Raw genomic sequence first — 17,646 nt, forward strand, 5'->3', positions numbered from 1 at the left:
TGAGTTAATGTTCCATGCTTAAGATGTTTACCCTGCTACTTGTGTGTATTGGTTTTAGTTACCTTTAGCGTATAAAAGCTAGTTAGCGATAGCTATGGCAGCACAGTTATTTTATTGTTTTGGGCTTGTTCCTGCTTTGTTTGTTCCCCTGCAAATTTATGTGAATTTGTACACTGTAATATTGCTGTATTACGTAGTGGCTAAGTAGGAGGCTGACTGTTACTAAGTGCATCAGTGTACATAGGTCATCTCTTGTGTTGGAGTGCCCTCTTGTGGCGCCTTTTGGGTAGTGCCTTAGTAAACGTGAACACTGCAAAGAAGTGGTATCAGACTGGTTTGTAGTGGAGGAATTTGTTGCCAGTTTCTTTCATCTTTAATCCGTATCCATGTTGTAATGTAGTAACTTTTGTGGCACAAATACCACAATATGGCAGAAATACCATGTTTTGGCACAAATACTTTGATTTGGTATACTTTAGCTTCTTCACCCTTTTCAGCAAAATTTTCATTTTTTTCACCCCTTTTCAGCACAAATTCCAGCTTTTTGGCGGTTTTCAGAAAAAAAAAAACTTTCAGCAGAAACTCTGCTGATTCACCTCTTTTCAGCGCAACGTTCTGCTTCTTTGCCTCTTTTCTGCAGAAATTCTGCTGATTCACCTCTTTTCTGCAAAATTTTCAGCCTTTTGCCTCTTATCAGCACAGTTCTCAGCAGCTTCTGATAATTTCAGCACAATTGTCAGTCTATCTACCTCTTTTTGTGAGAATGAGTTTGGCTCAGTGAGATGAGTAGCTGCCTTGAGACCAGGAGGTTCGAGGGGAATCCTGAATGTGAATGTGAGAAATACACTGCAGAAAACTTATACCTCTCTCTGTGTCTGTGTGTGTAAGGGCTGATTACAGCAGGTGCAGCTAATTTAACTGACCTAGATATACCAAGCCCAGACTCTTAACAGCCACTGTTCCCTTTAGGCTCTGTGTATGTGTATGTTTGTGTGTCTGTATCAATATTTGTCCCATGTTAAAGTATTACTCCTCCATAATAGTATTTCTGTTAAATCAAAGTACTTCTACTACATCTTAGTATTTCTGCTAAATCATAGTATTTTGGCCAAATCATGGTATTTGTGCCAAAGCATAGTATTTCCACAAAATAACAGTATTTCTGCTATGTTATATTATTACTGCTCATAGTATTTCTGCCAAATCTTGGTATTTGTTCCAAAGCATAGTATTTCTGCCAAATCACAATATAACTGCAAAATAAAGGGTTTTTTAGACAAATCATAGTGTTTGTGCTAAATCCTAGTAATTCTGCTCAATCATAGAATTTCTGCTATGCTGAAGTGCTTTTTGCTAGATTACAGAATTTCTGCTAAGTCAAAGTATTTCATGTAAATCATAGTATTTATACCAAGTCCCAGTGTTTCTGCCAAATCATAAATCATAAATAATGTGGCGTGTTGGGGAACAGGTAGTTCTCTCCCATCATGCCTTGGGACATGTGCTGCATTTTAGATGTTCTTGTTTCATTGTTTATGGTTACGTTACTTTTAACTGTTGTCTTGAATGTTGTGTTTATACTACGGTACAAAGTCACTGACAGTTATTGTTTTATAGGAAGAATGCAGTACCATAAGTGAGTTCTGTTATGCTGTTATTGACCCTTGAAGCACACTGTGGCACAAGCAAGTATGTTCAATAAAAAACTCCCCCTACCAGCTTGGGGTGGAAATACAGGCTCAATCTCTCCCTGTGAGCTTCTTTGCAAGATTCATCTGCATGCCGCAATAATTTTAATAAAGCAAAGTTAAGACGAGAGGCTGGTGCCAATTCATCTTCAAGCCCTGCGGACACTCATGGTTGGAGCAGTTTTTACTGTCATCTTACTGTTGAGCCATAAATTATGTTTGTTTTCAAACTCTTGAGCCATAAATTACGTTTGTTTTCAAACTCTTAAAATGAAGCCGTTTCTTCTCTCGTCATATCTCCGCGACCGAGGTACAAAGAGCTATCGCAGTCAAAGTTCATGAAATTCTGCTGATTCACCCAGTAAAGGAATTGTGCTTCTATCCCACCTAGTTTTTGAGTTACACGACATTTTGTAACTCCAGAAAACGGCACTTTACGCCTCTCACCGCGATCTAATTCTGACTGCTCATCTCCCTGTTTTCCAGGCACTGGCTCTCTTTGCCGGTGGCGCATTTGGTAATGACACGGGTCTGCAGCCCAAAGGTCGTGGGTTCAATTCCACCTTGGTCCACATGGTATTTTTTTCACTACAAATTTATACACTATCACAGACCTGTAATTTATATTGCTAATTTATTACAATTCTGCAAAGTTTTATGATGTTAGCAGTTTGTCTAATACGGACCTCAGATTCTTGTTAACGCTCCATGGCAGAAATACATACAAGTACACAGCCTGATGAAGCAGACAGAAGCAGTACCTCTGATTGCAGAAAGTATTACTACTCCATAATAGTATTTCTGTTAAATCAAAGTACTTCTACTACATCTTAGTACTTCTGCTCAATCATAGTATTTTTGCCAAATCATGGTATTTGTGCCAAATTAGAGTATTTGTGCCCAATTAAAATTTCTGTTATGTTATAGTATTACTACTAAGCCATAGCAATTCTACCAAATCATAGCATTTCTTCAAAATCATAGTATTACTGCAATTTCATAGTATTTGAGCGAAATCGTAGTATTTGTGAAAAAACATACTATGTCTGCAAAATCACAGTATATCTGTTATGTTATAGTATTACTACTAAGGCATAGTATTTCTGCCAATAAGAGTATTTGTATTAAATCATAGTAGTTGTGCCAAATCACAGTATTTCAGCCACATTGTGCTAGTTGTGCAAAAACATAGACTGTCTGCAAAATCATAGTATATCTATTATGTTATAGTATTACTAAGTCGTAGACTTTCTGTTTTGTTATAGTATCTCTGCTGAATATAGTATATGTGCCAAATCATAGTATTTATAGCAAATCATAGTATTTGTGCTAACACATAGTATACTGCCACATTATAGTATTTGTGTAAAACCAGAATGTCTGCAAAATCATCATATATCTGTTATGTTATAGTATTACTACTAATGCATAGTATTTCTAACAAATCATAGAATTCCTTCAAAATCATAGTATTACTGCAATTTCATAGTATTTGAGCAAAATCGTAGTATTTGTGCCAAAACATACTATGTCTGCAAAATCACAGTATATCTGCTATGCTATAGTATTACTACTAAGGCATTGTATTTCTACCAAATCATAGTATTCCTTCAAAATCATAGTATTACTGCAATTTCATAGTATTTCAGCAAAATCGTAGTATTTGTGCAAAACATACTATGTCTGCAAAATCACAGTATATCTGTTATGTTATAGTATTACTACTAAGGCATAGTAATTCTACAAAATCATAGTATTCCTTCAAAATCATAGTATTTCTGCAATTTCATAGTATTTGAGCGAAATCATAGAATTTTTTGCAAATCATATTATTCGAACCAAAACATTGTATTTGTACGAAGTCATAGTATTTCTTCTAAATCATTGTATTTCACCCAAATCTCAGTAGTTGTGCTAAAACCCAGTATTATTGCCAAATCATAGTATTTGTACTAAATCATAGTACTTGTGCCAAATCATAGTATTTCTGCCATATTGTGCTAGTTGTGGAAAAAAATAGACTGTCTGCAAAATCATAGTATATCTGTGATGTTATAGTATTACTAATAATGCATAGTATTTCTGCAAAATCATAGTATTTTTGCAGAAACCTTGTACTTCTGGTAAATAATAGTATTTGTGCCAAATCATAGTATTTGTGCCAAAACATTGTATTTGTACAAAGTCATAATATTTCTTCTAAATCATAGTATTTCAATCAAATCTCAGGAGTTGTGCTAAACGCAGTATTATTGCCAAATCATAGTATTTGTACTCAAACATATCAGTTCAACTTATTTAACTCTTCTCAACAGCCCAACACCTCTTCTTCACCCCTGTTTCAGCAGAATTGTGAGTGTTTTCACCCTTTTCAGCACAAATCCCAGCTTTTTCAGGTGTTTTCAACAGAAATCTCTTTTTAGCAGACATTCTGCTGATTCACCTGTTTTCAGTGCAACGTTCTACTTCTTTACCTCTTTTCAGTAGAAATTCTGCTGATTCACCTATTTTAAACAGAATTTTCAGCCTTTCACCTCTTATCAATACAAATCTCAGTATCTTCTGCTCATTTCAGAGGAAACCATTTCACCTCTTTTCAGTAGAAATTTGAACTTCTGTACCCCTTTGAAGCAGAATCTTTGCCTTTTCACCTCTTTTCAGCAAAAGTTTCTGTTTTTTCACTTGTTTTCAGCATAATTTTTCAGTTTCTTTACCGCCATACAATTTTTGCAGCTTTTCATCTTTTTCAGTCATTTTCAGCAGGCAGCTTCAGCGTTAAGGCATCCACACAGCATTTTCGCAGGAAATGCAAATTTTTCTAGTACTTTATTCTGGTTGCTTCCGTACGTTTTTTGGCACTTAACTACTCCCTCAGTTTTTGTGCTATTTTCACCGTTCAAATCTTAAAAAATTCTGCTCTTTCTGCTCTTTCCTGCTATGACTTTTGGTGCTCATAACTTCTATACTTTTTGAGATATTGAATTTTTTATGCAATATTTTTTGCCCATTTCTGCCACATTATCAATGGGGTCACTAGTTTTCCTTGCCCGGTTGAGCTGTGTTTTAGCTCAGTGAGATGAGCACCCGTTCTCAGACTGGGAGGCCAGGGTTCAAATCCCGCTTATGGCAACATTTCTTTCATTTAACAGTTAAACTTTTTTTTTTTTAACTCTTTTCAACACAAATTTCAGCTTTTCAGCCGTTTTCAGCAAAAACCTCTTTTCAGCAGAAATTCTGCTGATTGACCTCTTTTCAGCAGAATTTTCAGAATTTTCACCTCTTTTCAGCCCAAATTCTGCTTATTCACCTCTTTTGCAAAATTTTCACCCTTTTCACCTCTTATTAGCACAAATCTCAGCTGTTTTTCAGGAAAAACTCTTTTCAGCAGAAATTCTGCTGATTCACCTCTTTTCTGCAAAATTTTCAGCCTTTTCTCCTCTTATCAGCACAATTCTCAGCAGCTTTTGCTAATTTCAGCGGAATTGTCAGTCTGTCCACCTCTTTTTTGTGAGAATGAGTTTGGGTCAGTGAGATGAGTAACTGTCTTGAACCTGGCAGGGCCAGGTTCGAATCCTGCTCAGGGTGACATTTTTTTTTTTTCACCACCATACAACTTTTTGCAACTTTTCATCTTTTTCAGCTTTTCAGCAGACAGCTTCAGCGTTAAGGCATCCACACAGCATTTTCGCAGGAAATGCAAATTTTTCTAGTTGTGTGGATGCCCTAAAAGGGCTTCCACACTATTGAGTTCCTGTTTTAAACTTTATTCTTCAAGTTGCTGCTCCGTTTTTCGGCACTTAACTACTCCCTCAGTTTTCAGCCGATTTTCTCCGTTCAAACTCTAAACTGTTCTGCTATTTCTGCTAATTCCGGCTATATCTTTTGGTGTTTATTACTATTATACTTTTTAAAATATTACACTTTTTGTGTCCCATTGAAATGAATGGAAAACTTCCACAATTCTGCTAAAACTTGCTTGGTTTTGAAACTTAACTGCTTCCTCATACTTTCACCTAGAAACTCCATTCAAACTTTAAAATGTTCTCAGATTATTGGGCTATTCCTGTCTGATTCAGCTTTTTCAGATCTTCTACCATTTTAATCTTATCTCTCTTTAAGTTTTCAGTTGCAAAATTGTGATTTTTCAGAAAATACATGCGTTGCTATGGTTGCTATGCAGTTAACGCAGAGTGAGTGCTGGTCCGTTCTGAATTTTCTCTTCATGTCTAAACAACTTCTTGCTACTCGCTCAATTTCCACTCAACCCCCACAAATTATACATCAAAACGTAGGTATTTTTGCTGGCTTTCAGAAAATGTCACTATCATTGTTGTGGGACTTATAGATGTTTTGCAAATCTCCTCAGAGTAACATAAAGTCTGAAAACTCTCCATAGAAACTCAATGGAGAGTTTCTTCAAAATCAGCACTGGAATTCTCTAATGAGAGGCATTTTCGAATCGTCATATCTCCTTAACGAAACAAAGTTGAGACATGAGGCTTGTGCCAATATATCTTCAGACATCCCTGATGCTCACAATTCAAGAATTTTTAGCTCACCTATTACCGTTTGGCCATGAATTACACTTGTTTGAGGGTAGGAAATTTGTCCCTCTCTCAGATTTCTTCAGATTTCAAACTCTGGAAATGAGGCACTTTTTTCTCTCATCATATCTTTTTGATGGATTTACACACAGACCTGAAAATTTCCATAACTGTTCACCAAAGCCTGCTGTCTCTTACGGTGAAAGAATGATATCGATACTCCAAATAGATTTAGAGTTAGAAAGCGTTGTTTGAGGGCAGGTCAAGGCAGTTTTTGCTTCGCCTCTACTCAGTTATGGTGCATTACAAGTCAAATATCTTTAATAATTCATATTTTAATGATAAATTGTCAATACTTTAAGATTCCCCCATCTCTTCTGAACAAAACGGTGTAAGAATGACCGTTCTAGCCCCTACGGTTAGGAAATTATAGCCATTTGTTTGAGGGGAATCCTCACTATGAGAAATACACAGCAGAAATCCTGTCTCTCTCTGTGTGCGTGTGTGTAAAAACAGGTGCACCTGCTTTGGTGGGAAAAAGTACACAGCCTCTCTGATTGGTGGATTCAAATTTAGCAGCTCCCAGGCTGCTTGACTGAACTAGAAACTTGTTTCTCTCTTCCTGTGTGTGTGTGTGTGTGTGTGTGTGTGTGTGTGTGTGTGTGTGTGTGTGTGTGAGAGAGAGAGAGAGAGAGAGAGAGAGAGAGAGAGAGAGAGAGAGCCTTTTTATGTGTGTGTATGTGTTACAGTATGTTATGTTACAGTATATGTGCTGATTACAGAATTTCTGCCAAATATAGTATTTCTGATTAATTATAATTTTTCTACCAAATCATAGTACAGTATTTCTACTTTTTATAGGATTTGTACTTAATATAGTATTTCTGCTTAATTATAGTATTCCTGACATTTTATAGTATTTGTGCTAAAACATAGTATTTCTACTAAATGCAGTATTTCTGGGTAATCATAGTATTTCTATATATTTCTGCCAGCTCCCCAGGGAGTTAATCCTCTGTGAGGAGTGTAATATTCAAATTTACATATCAGGGCATGCACGACTTCCCAACCAGCCAATCATATCTAAGGGCTGACACATTCAAATTTGAATATTAGTGCATTCATGGCTTCTAGGACAACCAATCATATCTGAGGCCTGACACATTCAAATTTGCATATTGGAGCATTCATGGCTTACCAGCCAGCCAATCATATCTGAGGGCTGACACATTCAAATTTGCATATTGGAGCCTTCATGGCTTCCCAGCCAGCCAATCATATCTGAGAGCTGACACATCCAAATTTGCATATTGGGGCCTTCATGGCTTCTAAGCCAACCAATCATCTATGTCATATATCTATAACATTTCATATTTTTATTTTAAACATTCAACATTTCAAGATTCCCCCAATTCTTCTGAACAAAATGGTCTAAGAATGACCATTTTAGCCCCTACAGTTAGGAATTTATGGCTGTTTGTTTGAGGGGAATCCTGACTATGAGAAATATACTGCAAAAATCCTGTCTCTCTCTGTGTTGTGTGTGTAAAAGCCTGCACTTGGTGCACCAGTTTTGGTGGGAAAAAGCACACAGCCTCTCTGATTGGTGGATTCAAATTGAGAAGGTCACAGCTGTTTGACTGACCTAGAAACATGCTGTTAACAGCCCCTGTTCACTTGCTGCTGCTGCTGCTGCTGCTACTGCTGTGTGTGTGTGTGTGTGTGTGTGTGTGTGTGTGTGTGTGTGTGTGTGTGTGTGTGTGTGACAGATAGAGAGAGAGAGAGAGAGAAAGCCTTTTTATGGGATGATGTCAATGTAAGATTCAAATTCAATATATTTAGACTGGTTGACTGAATTGGATCTTCTGTGTGTGTCTCTCAGTGCATGTGTGTTTCCATATGTGTCCATATTTGTGATTGTGTGGCTGTCATATTTTTTTTTGCCAATTTTTTTCATTTAACATGTATATTTGAGGGACCCTTAGCATGTTCAGCATTTTTCAGGTCTCCATTTTGCTTTTCCAATTTTTCTATTTAGGTTATTACTATTGTGCTAAGTCATAGCATTTCTGCTGCTTTTCAGTATTTGTGCTAAATACAGCATTTCTGCTAAATCATACTATTTCTGCTATTTTATAAGATTTGTGCTAAATATAGTATTTCTGCTAAAACATAGTATTTCTGCCAAATATAGTATTTTTGATTAATTATAGTTCGTCTACCAAATCATAGTACAATATTTCTGCTTAATTATAGTATTTCTGCCATTTTATAGTATTTGTGCTAAAACATAGTATTTCTACTAAATGCAGTTTTTCTGGGTAATCATTGTATTTCTATATATTTCTGCCAGGTCCCCAGGGAGTCAATCTTCTGTAAGGAGTGTAATATTCAAATTTACATATCAGGACCTGCACGACTCCACAACCAGCCAATCATATCTGAGGGCTGACACATTCGAATTTGCATATTGGGGCATTCGTGGCTTCTAAGACAACCAATCATATCTGAGGGCTGGCACATTCAAATTTGCATATTGGGGCATTCATGGCTTCTAAGACAACCAATCATATCTGAGGGCTGGCACATTCAAATTTGCATACTGTTGCCTTCATGGCTTCCCAGCCAGCCAATCATATCTGAGGGCTGGCATATTCAAGTTTGCATATTGGGGCCTTCATGGCTTCTAAGCCAAACAATCATCTATGTCATATATCTATAACTATTCATTTTTTTATTTTAAATTGTCAACATTTCAAGATTGCCCTATGTCGTCTGAACAAAACGGTCTAAGAATGACCGCTTTTAGCCCCTCACGGTTAGGAATTTATGGCTGTTTGTTTGAGGGGAGTCCTTACTATGAGAAATAGACTGCAAAAATCCTCTCTCTCTCCGTGCTGCATGTGTAAAAGCCTGCACTTGGTGCACAAGTTTTATGGAAAAAGCACACATCCTCTGTGATTGGTGGATTCAAATTGAGACGGTCACAGCTGTTTGACTGACCTAGAAACATGCTGTTAACAGCCCCTGTTCACTTGCTGCTGCTGGTGTGTGTCTGTGTGTGGGTGTGTGTGGGTGGGTGGGTGTGGGTGGGTGTGGGTGTGTGAGTGGGTGTGAGAGAGGGTGTGAGAGAGAGAGCGAGAGAGAGAGACCGACCGACCGACCCTTTTTAGGGCAGCACTTCATTGTTGGATAAAAATATAATATATTCAGACTGGTTGACTGGCATAGACTCTGTTTCTTTGTCTCTCTCTGTACATTTGTGTATCCATATTTGATTTTGTGTGTATCTGTTGATTTGTGTATCCATATTTGATTTTTCGCGTATCTGTTGGCTGTTCTTATTTGTTTTTTTTCTAAATGTATTTTTATTTTATTTTTTCACAAGTGAACAATGCCCCGATTCGAAATACTGAGATCCAAAACAAAATACCAAAGGCCCAGAAGGATGCAATCAAACGGAAGAGTTTATTGAATACACATGCGGGGAGGTACAAACTGCCAAACCTCAGTTGTAGAACTCCGCCCAAAAATACACTTCAGATTGCTTTTATAACGTCAGGGTTGGTTAACGCCCCTTCTCACGTTTACAAACATTATGATATGTCAGATACAGTAAATATTCATTTTCATAAGCTAAAATAGACATAGAAGTTCCTGTCTCTATCACATTTTCCATATAAGGCCACTCGCTGCATCCTCCAGATGGTCCTTGGGGATGGTAGTCATCTGGCCACCTCCTCTGTCACCTGTAACCGGGCAAACTCAAATGCGACAAGAAGCTGAATACATTCAGGCCTTCACTCAAGCCTGCTTCTTGATTATATGTATTATATGTGTTTTGTAGGCATGTATGCATTGAACCTTCCATAGCTCCAAGTCACTTACTCCATGTTTCGCCGGGACACTCACGCCCAACGGAGCTTTCAACCTTTTAATTAATTGACTGAGCCACAACTCATTAATAAGCACCAAATTGCAATGTGTAAAAAATATTATGTAATTATGATAACACCTGTAATACAGACTTTAATGTAATGTCAGCAGCTGCAATAACTGCTTCAATGAAGTGATTATTATATGGTTTAATGCAATGATCATGACTTAATGCAAAGTTAATTAATGCAATCATAATGCTGATAATAAGTATAAGTAGCAGTAAAATATTTCCCTTATTCCACAACAACAATTAGTTTTCAGCGAACTTAACCATGTTCCTTTTTATTCAGCTTGTCATTTTACCTTTCCAATATTTACACTTAAGTTATTACTATTCTGCTCAATCATAGTATCTGTTCTAAATCATTCTTATTAAGCTCTATTGTAGGATTTCTGCTAAATCATAGTATTTCTACTATATTATATTTTTCTTTCTAAATATAGCATTTCTGCTATAGAGTAGTATTTCTGCTATCTTATAATATTTGTGCTAAACTGGAGTATTTTTGCTAAAACATAGTATTTATTTAAAATTACAATATTCATAGTATATTACAGTGTCTCTGTTAAATCACAGCATTTCTGCTATGTTGTACTGTTTTTCTAAATCATAGTATTTCTGTAATGTTTAAGAATGTTTGGCTAAATATATTCTTTCTGTTATCTTATACTATTTCTCCTAAATTCTTGTATTTTTGAGAAGTTATCGTGTTTCTGTTAAGTTACAATATTTCTGCTAAGTTCTGCTATGCTATTGTATTTCTGCCAAGTATTATGTTTCCTCTAAGCTATTGCAGTTCTGCTAAATAATTACATTTTAGCAAAGTTCCTTTGCTTCAGCAAAGTTTTCACAATTTCTGCAACTTTTCAGCTTTTTCAGCTAGTTTCAGCAGACAGCTTCAACTTTAAAGCATCCACACTGTATTTTTGCAGGAAATGCTAATTATGTGTGCCTATGACAAGAGGCACACATATTACTATTCCTCGGATTTATTATTCTTATTATTATTTTCCTTTTTCCGCCTAAAATTTTGCTGCGTAACTCGCCCCACAGTTTTGAGACAAGCTTCACATATGGTATATCATTTTGTGCGGCTGAATCAGGAATGGTGTGCTATGACTTTTGGTGTTTATTACTTCTATAGTTTTTTAAATATGAATATTTTACTGCAAGTTTTTGCCCATTGAAATGAATGGGAAGGCTTCATTTGTGGTGTGTTGGCTCCATCTTTTGGTCCCATTGAAACAAATTTCAAACTTCATTTGTGGTGTGTTGGCTCTCTCTAGTGGTATGCCAGGAGTGGTACGGCCTGTCTACCCTTATTTGGATTACCGTAATGACGACAATATCAATGGCGCACACAGCGCCTCTCTGCTTTCAGGAACCATTGGAAGTTTTAAGGTTGCGCGAACCATTGAATAGTTACGGTAACGGAAAACTCCACAATTCATAGCACACCTCTGCCGAGTTAAACAATGGCGGACACCTCTTCGTTTTAAATGTCTTTTATTAGTGTTTCTAGGTCACAAAATAAACTTTTAAGATATTTTCAGGCGAGAATGTAGGTGTGTAAACTTCAAATATCTGCTCGCTTTGTGAAAACATCCCATATTAGCAAAGTTGTCTGACGATGTTGCAGATAGCTAGCTGGCTAGCTAGCTAGCGCCGCTAGCGACCCTTCCTGAAAAAGCACCCAGGCTTGGCTTATAGTGACGCGGCTGAAACGCATTCAACACCCGCTTTCAGAACGCGGAGGTCAATCGTGGATCAGGAAATGGGACTTATTTTTCGCTTATATGGGCCGATGATGCTGGAAACCGAAGGCAGGAGCATGAGGTGAACTGAATTTCAGGTAAGAAGTTATGGACTGCACTCTATTTGGGTCAGATATAAACCGAGTTTAGATGTAGTTTGTTTTCATTGTGCTGACTTTTTACAATCGTACTGCGTGCTAGCTAGCACGACGGGAGTTTGTATACAGCTGTGTGGCGCTAAGTTGCTGACGTTGGACTTTATTTTATTCATAAGCGTTAGTTCAGAGAGTTGCCGCACAAACGGAATCGTCCCACATTCAGAGAAAATATTACGATTTGTTCTGTGGTTATGAAGCGTCCCCTGTCATTCTCTCGCCTGTTGCAATCATGAAACTGATCAACGATCGGCTTTTCGCTCTTGTTTATCGCGCTAAATAACAGCAGCACGCGTTTAAGCTTGATCAGCTGTTGTTAAATTCATTTGATTTTAATTTCTAGTATCAGCTGATGTTTGCTGGAGCCACAGCTGTAAAAAGGGCTGGTCTAAACCAGGAGATGTCCTTACTGAATCATCAGAGCTGAACAGGTGATGGAGAAACAGGTTTACCTTTTTTTAGGTGACATGAATGAGTTGAAGGGAAGTTATGAACTGTTTCTGAGAGAAATAAACACCAAGCTCCTTTTTTTTTTTATTTAGCTGACAGCTGGTAACTGTGCAGGGGCGGATCTAGCAAAGCTTTTGCCAGGGGCCAGGTAGGGCATTAACAGAGAAAGGTGGACATAAAGATATACTTTTCTTTCTTACTCTCATATAAAATATTTAGCTTTTATTAAATAGTTATCTGAATCTCACAACCAAAGTTTGTATAATAATACACAAGATTGGCTGTAGACCATTGTTCATCATTCAGAACACTGTGTAAAAATAACAAAAACAAAAAGTGAATGCATGTGTGAAAAGTGGTCCATAATGTAATGCTTCAAAGCGTGTTCATGCAAACATTGTCGGGTCTGCCGTGGTACAATGGGACTTCTGCTCATGAACCTGTGTGCACAGCGTCTGCAAATCGGCGCTGTACGAAGTAACTTCATCTTTACACAAAACTGTAAGCTGTCATCTGTGAAGCGTGAGCGGTGTTTGTTTTTACCATAGTTCATGGTGGAGAATGGCTGCTCTTCTGAGTTTTGCTCTCTGTAGCCGTATGAATGGCAACTACAGTGATTAGCAGCGGCATAGGCACACATAAAATTTCTTCTGAAATTTTCGCTTTCTAGTTTTTCTAGTTATTATTGTGTGGATGCTTTAAGCATCCACACTGTTGTTTTCCTGTTTCTCTTTATTCTTTATTATGTGTGCCTATGACAAGAGGCACACATATTACTATTCGTCGGATTTATTATTCTTATTCTTATTATTATTATTATTATTATTCTCCATCTTCCGCCTAAATTTCGGCACGTATCACGCCCCGCAGTTTTGAGAAAAGCTTCATATATGTTACCTCATTTTGTGCGGCTGGATCTGGAATGGTGTGCTATGACTTTTGGTGTTTATGACTATTATAGTTTTTAAAATATTAATATTTTAGTGAAAATTTTCCCGCGCTCCTCTGCCAAACAGTTTTGACAATAGGGGTACATATGTTACATCATTTTGTGCGGCTGGAGCTGGGCTAGTATGGTGTGACTTTTGGTGTTCATAACTTTTATAGTTTTTGAAATATTTAGATTTTAGTGCAAATTTAGGCCAATTTCTAGGCTCCTGAGAAAGATTCTGCTTTTGGCACCATAGAAACAGACTTCATTTGTGGTGGGTTGGCTCTCTCTAGTGGTATACCGGGAGTAGTACGGCCTAAAGGGTGCCATGCTTGGTGAAAACTACATATCCCACAATTCATAGCATGCCTCTACCGAGTCAAACAATGGCGGACACCACTTCGCTTTTATATGTCTTTTATTCGTGTTTCTAGGTCACAAAATACACTTTTAAGATATTTTCAGGCGAGAATGTAGGTGTGTAAACTTCAAATATCTGCTCGCTTTTATCAAGACATCCCATATTAGCGACAATTCTTTTAAGTGTTGCTGATAGTCGGTTAGTTAGCTAGCGCCGCTAGCTTAGCTAGCTAGCGCCTTCGTGAAAAACCACCCAGGCTTGGCTGATAGTGAGGTGGCTAAAATTTGTTTAATCGCCCGATCGCCGGGCAAGGGTCTGTGTCTTAGCTGGACTTATTTTTCGCTTATATGGGCCGATGATGCTGGTCGATGTGGAAAAAATAACTGAGTTGTTTGGTGGTGGAGCTACAACAGAGGGCAGCTATCCACCGTGTGTGACAGAAAGGACATGCCGCGAACGAGACATACAAGGCGGTGAGGCTACCGCCGATCGTCCGGTGTTTGCTAACGCGGAGGTCAATCATGGATCAGGAAAGCGAAGGCAGGAGCGTGAGGTGAACTGAATTTCAGGTAAGAAGTTATGACCTGCACTCTATTTGGGTCAGATATAAACCGAGTTTAGGTGTAGTTTATTTAGCAACAGTTCTCTTACGTGTTGCTGATAGCCGGCTGGCTAGCTAGCTAGCGCCGCTAGCTTAGCTAGCTAGCGCGACTAGCGACCCTTCGTGAAAAACCACCCAGGCTTGGCTGATAGTGAGGTGGCTAAAATTTGTTTAATCGCCCGATCGCTCGGCAAGGGTCTGTGTCTTAGCTGGACTTATTTTTCGCTTTATATGGGCCGATGATGCTGGTCGATGTGGAAAAAATAACTGAGTTGTTTGGTGGTGGAGCTACAACAGAGGGCAGCTATCCACCGTGTGTGACAGAAAGGACATGCCGCCAACGAGACATACGAGGCCGGGCAGGCGATTGCTAACGCGGTGGTCAATCATGGATCAGGGAAAGCGAAGGCAGGAGCGTGAGGTGAACTGAATTTCAGGTAAGAAGTTATGAACTGCACTCTATTTCGGTCAGATATAAACCGAGTTTAGGTGTAGTTTATTTTCGTTGTGCTGACTTTTTCAATCACTTACAATAACTCGTACTGCGTTCTAGCTAGCACGACAGAGTTTCTATACAGCTGTGTGCGCATGGTGAACTTTATGACAGCCTCCCTGTCATTCTCTCGCCTGTTGAAACTTCAGTCATGAAACTGATCAATGATCGGCGCTTCTCTCTTGTTTGTTTATCGCGCAAAAACAACAGCAGCACGCTTAAGCTTGATCAGCTGTTGTTAGAATTCATTTGCTTTTAATTTCTGGTATCAGCTGATGTTTGCTGGAGCTACAGCTGTAAAACGGCAGATGTCCTTACTGAATCATCAGAGCTGAACTGGTGATGGAGAAACAGGTTTACCCTTTAGGTGACATGAATGAGTTGAAGGAAGTTATGAACCGTTTCTGAGAGACAAATACAGGGAGTGCAGAATTATTAGGCAAGTTGTATTTTTGAGGAATAATTTTATTATTGAACAACAACCATGTTCTCAATGAACCCAAAAACTCATTAATATCAAAGCTGAAAGTTTTTGGAAGTAGTTTTTAGTTTTAGCTATTTTAGGGGATATCTGTGTGTGCAGGTGACTATTACTGTGCATAATTATTAGGCAACTTAACAAAAACAAATATATACCCATTTCAATTATTTATTTTACCAGTGAAACCAATATAACATCTCCACATTCACAAATATACATTTCTGACATTCAAAACAAAACCAAAACAAATCAGCGACCAATATAGCCACCTTTCTTTGCAAGGACACTCAAAAGCCTGCCATCCATGGATTCTGTCAGTGTTTTGATCTGTTCACCATCAACATTGCGTGCAGCAGCAACCACAGCCTCCCAGACACTGTTCAGAGGGTGTATTGTTTTCCTCCTTGTAAATCTCACATTTGATGATGGACCACAGGTTCTCAATGGGTTCAGATCAGGTGAACAAGGAGGCCATGTCATTAGTTTTTCTTCTTTTATACCCTTTCTTGCCAGCCACGCTGTGGAGTACTTGGACGTGTGTGATGGAGCATTGTCCTGCATGAAAATCATGTTTTTTTTTTTTGAAGGATGCAGACTTCTTCCTGTACCACTGCTTGAAGAAGGTGTCTTCCAGAAACTGGCAGTAGGACTGGGAGTTGAGCTTGACTCCATCCTCAACCCGAAAAGGCCCCACAAGCTCATCTTTGATGATACCGCCCAAACCAGTACTCCACCTCCACCTTGCTGGCGCCTGAGTCGGACTGGAGCTCTCTGCCCTTTACCAATCCAGCCACGGGCCCATCCATCTGGCCCATCAAGACTCACTCTCATTTCATCAGTCCATAAAACCTTAGAAAAATCAGTCTTGAGATATTTCTTGGCCCAGTCTTGACGTTTCAGCTTGTGTGTCTTGTTCAGTGGTGGTCGTCTTTCAGCCTTTCTTACCTTGGCCGTGTCTCTGAGTATTGCACACCTTGTGCTTTTGGGCACTCCAGTGATGTTGCAGCTCTGAAATATGGCCAAACTGGTGGCAAGTGGCATCTTGGCAGCTGCACGCTTGACTTTTCTCAGTTCATGGGCAGTTATTTTGCGCCTTGGTTTTCCACACGCTTCTTGCGACCCTGTTGACTATTTTGAATGAAACGCTTGATTGTTCGATGATCACGCTTCAGAAGCTTTGCAATTTTAAGACTGCTGCATCCCTCTGCAAGATATCTCACTATTTTTGACTTTTCTGAGCCTGTCAAGTCCTTCTTTTGACCCATTTTGCCAAAGGAAAGGAAGTTGCCTAATAATTATGCACACCTGATATAGGGTGTTGATGTCATTAGACCACACCCCTTCATTACAGAGATGCACATCACCTAATATGCTTAATTGGTAGTAGGCTTTCGAGCCTATACAGCTTGGAGTAAGACAACATGCATGAAGAGGATGATGTGGACAAAATACTGATTTGCCTAATAATTCTGCACTCCCTGTAAACACCAAGCTCCTTTTTTGTGTAGCTGACAGCTGGTAACTGTGCAGGGGCGGATCTAGCAAAGCTTTTGCCAGGGGGCCAGGTAGGGCATTAACAGAGAAAGGTGGACATAAAGATATACTTTTCTTTCTTACTCTCATATAAAATATTTAGCTTTTATTAAATAGTTATCTGAATCTCACAACCAAAGTTTGTATAATAATACACAAGATTGGCTGTAGACCATTGTTCATAATTCAGAACACTGTGTAGAAATAACAAAAAACAAAAAGTGAATGCATGTGTGAAAAGTGGTCTATAATGTAATGCTTCAAAGCGTGTTCATGCAAACATTGTCGGGTCTGCCGTGGTACAATGGGACTTCTGCTCATGAACCTGTGTGCACAGCGTCTGCAAATCGGCGCTGTACGAAGTAACTTCATCTTTACACAAAACTGTAAGCTGTCATCTGTGAAGCGTGAGCGGTGTTTGTTTTTACCATAGTTCATGGTGGAGAATAGGGCTGCCACGATTAGTCGACTAATCACGATTACGTCGACTATCAAAATCGTCGACGACTGATTTAATAGTCGACGCGTCGTTTGAAGCTTTGTAAGATCACAAAAGACGCAGGAATAAGTAGTAGGATTTAAGAGTGTAATAACGGACTGAAACAGAAGATGGCAGCACTGCATGTACAAGGATGCCAGCTGCCGTTAAACCCCGAAGAAGAAGAAGAAGGAGGAGTAGCTCCGTCCCAGAATTCATAGCGCAGCCCAGCTCAGT

The sequence above is a fragment of the Oreochromis aureus genome, linkage group 14 (genome assembly GCF_013358895.1).
Source record: "Oreochromis aureus strain Israel breed Guangdong linkage group 14, ZZ_aureus, whole genome shotgun sequence".
Lineage (NCBI taxonomy): Eukaryota > Metazoa > Chordata > Actinopteri > Cichliformes > Cichlidae > Oreochromis > Oreochromis aureus.